Source organism: Mus caroli, chromosome X, assembly GCF_900094665.2.
Source record: "Mus caroli chromosome X, CAROLI_EIJ_v1.1, whole genome shotgun sequence".
NCBI classification, from domain to species: Eukaryota; Metazoa; Chordata; class Mammalia; order Rodentia; family Muridae; genus Mus; species Mus caroli.
Genome location: NC_034589.1, coordinates 16,537,329 through 16,544,786, shown reverse-complemented (window position 1 = coordinate 16,544,786; position 7,458 = coordinate 16,537,329). Strand labels below are relative to the sequence as shown.

Here is a 7,458-nt window from a genome sequence, read left to right as displayed (position 1 = left end):
ATAGAGGAAAAGCCAGTGGGTGCATCCCTGTTGACACAGGTGAACTGGTTTGAGTACATTATCAAAAGTAATAATGCTTATCACATGTGTATTTTGTTATTATCATGGTTTTAGTTTGATTATTATGGTAGGGCTGTCTTTAGTTCTAGTAAGCTTTTCAGTATCTTGTTATTCCTCAATTTGCTTACAACCTATCACTATTTGGATTTCAGTGTATGGAACATAAAGCACAAAGATAGCAATATTGAGATTTCAGACCCTAGAAAAGATTACTGATAGCAAAATGAAATATTGGGAAACACACATCATTACAGCCCCTACTCTCATCACTCTCTCAAAAATAGGGGGAAGTCCCACAGTGATGAATTTGATTGGTTGCTAAGAAGGCTCTGGTATTTTTCAATGAAGGGACTAGAAATAAAAATAAATAAATGAACAAATAAATAACTTATTGTGTATGCATTTGTACATTTGTGAGAGTGCAGTTGCTCATGTGACACTGTAAAGCACGTGTGGAGGTTAAAGGACAACTTATGAGTTAATTCTCATAAGTTACAATTTCACTTACAAGGGGGAAGAAAATAATCATGGGAGGCAGAGGGAGGGGACCTAGGTGGAAGGAGTGGGTCAGGAAAGGGGAAGAGGATCAGGTATGGGGTAGTGGTGGGGAACAGGAGAGAAGCCCGGAGGGTCAGCAGAGTGAATGGAAATAAGCAGCCTCAGGGGGTGGGAGGTGGGGAGACCCTCTAGAAAGTACCAGAGACCTGGGAGGTGAGACACTCCCAGGACTCAATGAAATGCCCAAGAGTGGGGAGAGGGAACTTGAAAAGCATCTACCTCCAGTAGATAGACTGAGCCTCAAGTGGAAGGATGGGGTTGCCCACACACAGCCAAAGTTTCTGACTCAGAATTGTTCCTGTCTCCTGAGAGAAAGGTGGTCCAGTGACCAGTCCAACTTGGGATCCATTTCATAGGGAGGCACCAAAGCCTGACACTATTACTGATGCTATGGTGTACTTACAGACAGGAGCCTAGCATGGCTAGGCTAAGAGGCCCAACCAGCAGCAGACTGAGACAGACTCAGATACTTAAACAACCAACCATTGGACTGAAGTTGGGAACCCCTATGGTTGAATTAGGAGAAGGATGGAAGAAGCTGAAGACGAGGGTGACCCCATAGGAAGACCAGCAGTCTCAACTAACTTGGACCCCTGGGAGTTGCCAGACACTGAGCCACCAACCAGGCAACATGCAGGAGCTAGTCAGAGCCCTGACCCCGACACATTTACAGCAGAGGACTGCCTGATTTGGCCTCAGTGGGAGAAGATACATCTAAAGAGTGACTTGAGGCCCCAGGAAGGGGAAGGCCTGGTGGTGGGAGAGCATTCTCTCAGAGACAGGGGGGAGGAGGAATGGGATGAAGAACTGTGGGAGGGCAGACTGGATGGGTACAAAGCTGTATTGTAAAATAATAATAATAATAATAATAATAATAATAATAATAATAATAAATAATGAGGTAGTTCTCTCTTTCTACCACATGAGACTGTGAGTCCTGGGGATCAAACTCTGGATCAAATTTGGTAGCAGATGCCTTAACTGCTGAGCCACCATACCTGCCTGAAACTAGAACTTTAAGTAGAAATAATGAAGACTAGAATGATAGATGGAAATGGTGAAGGAAGAAATATAAGAAGGTGACCTGAAGCTTCAACTGTCAGGAAGGCAAATGATTAATGAGAAACAGGCAGGGAGGCTGAGTTGACTTTTTTTTTTTCTTTTTTTCTTTCTTTTTTTTTGAATTTACAAGAGCAGTCTCAGCAGAGAAGTGAAAAATTTGGGTGCCAGAATCCCAGCCATCCTGGGTTCGGCTTTACTCTTTACTAGTTCGTAGTAACTTGGGCAACATGCTTAATCTTCATGTACTTGCTCCCAGAGTACAGTGATTTCATAGCACAGTGCTGGTGATAGTTGACACTCAGTAAAGTGTTAACTGCTGTGTTTGTAGTTGTTCTTCCTCTTTCTTAATGTTTTGTATTCTGATAGGAAGGAGACATGAACTACTCATTCCAGACCATTATAAGAGTTATGAACTCTTAGGTGTATGAACCTGGATCAGGTTTATTTTGGAGTTTGGGAGCCACTGAGGTGATGAGGCACCTTTTGCTCAAAATCCCCTTTGCTTGGTCTCTGGAGTGACTTTGTAGAAGCTGAAGTTATGGCTGGCAGGATGTACTTGGTGACTTCTTTGGAGAAGTCTATGCACTGCTGTCCCTTGATACTTGACAGTTTTCACTTCTGCCTCCTGGACACTAGAAGCCATGTGGGCTCACACCCAAGTGTCCTGCTTCCAAAGGCTCCAGGGCCACTTGGCAGTCATCCTGCTTCCGGGCCCAGCCTTGCCTCTCTTTGGCCGAGTGTTCAACTCGGACCCCACACACTGTCCTAGCCCCAGCCTCCGCGCAGGCGCCGCCAGGGCCACCCCTGCCGCCATGTTTCCCCCGCCCACACGCTCCCCTCCCACCATTCTCCGTCCCCTCCCCTCCCCAGCTGGGCTCCGGGTCCCCTCCCTTATCCCCCACCCCCTGGTGAGGTCAGGCGGAGGCTCTGCCGCTGCGGCCGCAGCAGCTCAGCTCCCATTCCCAGGCAGCTTGGAACAGGGACTTTGGCAAATAACTGGAGCGGCGTTCGGGTTAGGGTAAGCAATCTCCCACTGCCTGAAGACTGGGCCAAGTGGCTAGGGTGACCAGGGGAGCAGTGGTGCGGGCGCCTGTGCCTCGCAGCAGGAGGGGACCCGGGCTGCGCTGTGCGCCTCCCTCTTTGGCCTCTGAGCGCAGCTGCTCTCGGAGGAGCGGCTGGGTGCAGGGAATCGGCAAACAAGGTGAGGCAGGATTCTGAAGTCTCGGGGGCTCCACGATCTTCCCCGCCTTCTGCGCGACTAGGAGTTGGGATCTGCACCAAAACGGCGAGGCGGGGAACCCGCTTCGCTCTTTGCCTACCGGGCTTCTCTCCACGCTTTGCACTTGCAGGTCCCTTTGGCTCCACCAGAAGCTTGGGTACCTCTAGGCTCCTAGTCAGAACTCCGTTTTCCTGTGCTTCTTTGTCATCCCTCCAGGATCTTCTCTGGGTTTCCCTCTCGTTTCCCTGATCCTGTGGGGTTCCTCTGTCAACCTCAGCCTCACGATCTCTTGGCCTCTAACACTTTCTACTTTGTGCTTCCTAATCCATCCCGCTTTCAGAGTCCTAACTTGAGAGACTCCGCTGCTTTCTCCCCAGTCAAGAACACTTTTTCTCCCCTTCCTTCCGAGCTTTTAACTTTAGTTCTGAATGTCTTCGGCTCTGAATTTCTGGACTTTTTTTTTTTTTTTTTTTTAATCACAGTTGAAGAATGGTTTTCTTGGAGACTTACAGGGTTTAAGCCTATCATTTACAGAAGAAAAAGATTGAACAATTTTTTTTATATTAAATACCATTTAATAAGCATCTGTTGAGGGATTTTAAGATTTCTTTCTAGGTTTTAATAGCCTAGTCTAAAAACCAGTCACTTAAAATGTGTGTATATATATGGCTGTATGCAGTACTCTCTCAGCCCTAACGTCCTGGCAGTGGAACAGGCTGGACTGAAGAAGGTCTCGTGGGGTTTGAAAACCTGGCTTCATTTCTCTATCTATAAATTAGGGTGTTCATCATTTAAACATACTTAGAGGATGACCTTAGATTTTTGGAGCAAGCCACCCAACTTAGTTCTAGGCTGGTTACTAAGCACACTGAGTGGGAACTGAGAGGCCTTGGGGTTTAAAACTACCTCTGTTTGGTAGGGTACCTGCCTTTTAAACAGAAGCCACAGTTTCTTATAGTACATTTTAGAACCTCATAATTCTTTAGAAAACAAACCAAACCAAGCCCACTAGTTTTCGCCGTTTCACTTTCTTGCCCATGCAGTTGCCATGTTAGTTCCTGCACTGGGCTTCATTCGCTCATTTCCACGCTGTAATTAGTGTGAGGAAAATTGAATGGAGAAGCTGAAAGTGGCGGCAGATACCAGTGAATGAGCACATGCTGACGTATGCAGCTGTGTTTTTAGAAATAGGCTTTATCTAGTGCTCAAAGTTGAAAGCTGAGAAAAATGAGTTAAAACAGTTATGACATCATTTTCTATCTAAAAATATTAGCTCCTTTAACCACAAGTCCTTACACTTAACAGTGATAGATTTGTTTGCTTAATGCGTGGCCAGGTGCTGCCTTTGACACAACAGTTCCTTAATTGGCAGCAGTCTGGGAAGCAATTACATTGAGAATAAAGATGGTGACTACATTTCACTCTCCTGGTAGCAATTTTAAGGTCTGGTAGTGTGGCAATGGGAAGAGTTTCTGCTGCAATATTAAATTATACATTTGTAAATAGACAAGACCTTCAAATGCTCAGTATTTTTAAGCTGCCATTTTTATAAGCAAATTTTAAACTGTGTGATGCGGTTCTATAGGTTTTATTCAATGTTTTGAAGAAAGTAGTTTTCATAAGAACAATAAAGAATATCAATTATTTTACTTAGGTAACTTGCCTCTGATACTTCCTTTTCCAATGAATTTCTAGAGTTCATTTTAGTTCTATCTTTTTTTGTAAAAAAGGAAGATGGGCGGTGGTGGTGGTGCCTGCCTTTAATCCCAACACTCAGGAGGTGGACGCAGGCAGATCTCCACGAGTTCAAGGCCACCCTGCTCTACAGGTCGAGTTCCAGGACAGCTACAGCTACACAGAGAAACCCTGTCCCTCACCAAAACCCAAAAACAAACAAAAAAGATAGATGATAGGGAAAGTAGTAGACCCACCATTTTTATTTTGGGGCAACCTATTTTTGAGACATGTATGGTGTTTGCTTTCCTTTTAAGATTATTATTATTAAGCCTGAGCTAGCATTGCCATTGATGTGACTTTATACCAAAAAGCTATTTATTTTTGCCTGGAAGATTAAAAAAAAAAGTAAGTTAGCCATAAGCATTTTTCTCTGCATTTTCAACATTGAAGATTATGGATTATGTGACACACTTAGAGATTTGATACCATACTGAATATTTCTTTTTCATTAAAAAATTATAAATGGGTCTCACACAGCCCATGCTGACCTCAGATTTGGTATGTAGCTGATGGAGGATAACCTTGAAGACATGATTCTCTGATCTTAGTGTTTGGATCACACCACAGAGCCAGCTCAGAAGGATGGTACTAAATCTTACTTCAATGTCTGCTCGTATTTCCATTTTCTTTTATGTTTATATTATGCTCATTAATTTGATTTGCAGTTCTGAAATGAGATTAACATAAATATTCAAATTGTTTGGTTTGTGATATTCAATATATTATTAAAATCTTTTCAGCATCTTGTTTTTGGTGTAAATTCTCTTGTTTATTGCTCTAAAATGATAACAACTCGGTAGAAATCACATTAAAAAAAACCCATAAAAACCGTGTGAAAAAAAACCCCAACAGCCTAGAGTAAACTTTTCAAAAGTAGAGAAAATGGTTTTCTCAGAGTTACAGATATTTATAGTAAGGAGGTTATTAAGTATTACTAAATAAGTTAATATTTCTTGGCATAAAATCTGTTGAAAGCCTCCCATCTTCCAAGGCTCTGTATAGTAGCCACAGTATAAAACCTATTCATAGAGTGTAAAAAGAACAATAAAGAAAATACACAGAATATAGAAAACTCGAAAAGATCTAGCTCCACACACGTGGTGTATGGTGGTTAAGGTTTGTTTTTAACTTCTCTCTGGATTGAGAAATATCCAGAGAGTCCGTAAAACATTGCTTTGGGCGTGTCAGTGAAGAGTGTTCTAGAACAGTGTTTGAATCTGGGAGGAATAGGTAGGGAAGACCTGCCCTCAGAGTGGGTGGGCACCATCCAATTGGCTGCAGAGAACAGATAAAAGGCAGTGAAGAGCGCCACTTCATCCCTTGCTGCCTTGAGCTTTGGACCTAGGCTCCGCTCTTACCAGTGGCCCTTAGGCTCTTAGGCTTTTGGCCTTCCTTAAACTGAGAGTTTCACTCTTGGTTTCCCTAGTTCTGAGGCCTTCAGACTGGGACTGAGCTTCACCGCCAGCATCTCCGACTATCCAGCTTTCAGACTGCCGTGGGCCGTCTCTGTTGCCGCGACTCTGTAAGTCAATTAATTCCCTTCTGTATCTCCCCTTTTAGATTTACTCGAATCTCCTATTCTGTATCTCTCTCTGGAAGACTGGCTACTATATAACTTATTGAAGGGGTGATGTTGGAGCACAGCCTAAAAAGAAGAGGGAGAATCCTTATACGTTTTTAAAATTCTGGGAACACACCTGGCCTGGCGACACAGGCCTTTATCTATAATCTCTGCACTCTGAAGACAGAGTGTCGGATCGCCGCAAGTTTGAAGCCAGCCTAGTCTACATAGTTAGTTCCAGGCAATCAGAGCTCAATCAGAGCTACACAGTAACTTTTTTTTTTTAAAGTCTGGGAACACATTCTCCATCGAACATTCAGGCATAGGGTTCATGAAGAACAGAAAGCTGGTGTTCTGAGAGGTCTCAGAGAGTATTAGAGATAATAGATACATAGGATTTGGAAGTCCTCAGAAAGAATTTGAATTTGATGGTCGGAACAACCGGAAGCCATTAGGGAATTTGGAACTTAAAACATGTTTTACAGAGCATAAAATTGAATACCTGGCTCAGTTATTTACATTAATACCTAAGAATGAAACTTTGAAAAGTTTGTTAAATAGCTAAGTGATTCAGTTCTACTCTGTTTAGATTAGGGACTGGGGACATAGAAACTCTGGGGTGTGTTCAAAGCAGTCCAAGCAGTCCAAGCAGTCCCCTTGCCGCTGGCAAATTGTCTTTTGTGCTGCAAGGTAAGTTGTCAACAACAGAGCTTTGCCAGACCTGGTGGCGGAGCCTAGAATTTCAGCCCTGCGGAGGCAGAGACAGGCAGATGTCTGTTCTAAGGCAGAGAGATGTTGTCTCAAGGTGAAACAAAAGCTCAAAAACCAGAAACCCCACCAACCACATTCCAACGGACCATTGTGCTATTTTAAGAATTTGTTTGTCCAGGACTGAGCTGTTAGTTTCTTAGAAATATATTTATTTTGGAAGGATGGAAATTTCATTTGTACACAAAGGAATTGTTTGGGCTTTTTAAAATATCATTTGGACTTTTAAGAGATATTTGTTATATCTTTTTAGCTGTTGCTAAAAAGTATTTCTTGTAAAATGACCTCTAGCGCCTCCTGTAGGTTCAAGTTCCACTGAGCAAGCCCAGATTCTTCATGACTTGGGTCTCTAGATTTTTTTTTTTTTAACATTTTTATTCTTGTGATTTATAAAAACAGAAAAGGAAGCCAGGAATATGTTTGGTAGACACACTGTATGATGCAGAGGGGAAGGGTGTGCCTCTGCAGGCCCATGCTAAAGCATCCCTCCCCC

At 43.2% G+C, this 7,458-nt stretch overlaps 1 protein-coding gene across 2 annotated transcripts in view; it reads left to right on the top strand.

Annotated features, from left to right (window-relative positions):
• Positions 1-2,571: 2,571 nt before the first annotated feature.
• Klhl13 (kelch like family member 13) overlaps positions 2,572-7,458 on the top strand; it is a 149,242-nt gene continuing 144,355 nt past the window's right edge. The window contains exons 1-2 of one of the 2 annotated variants that reach the window (XM_021152969.1): positions 2,572-2,698; positions 6,063-6,158. The gene's annotated coding sequence lies outside the window, so the exon portion shown is untranslated. The remainder of the gene's footprint in view (positions 2,699-6,062; positions 6,159-7,458) is intronic. The other variant, XM_029473577.1, reaches the window with a different exon arrangement.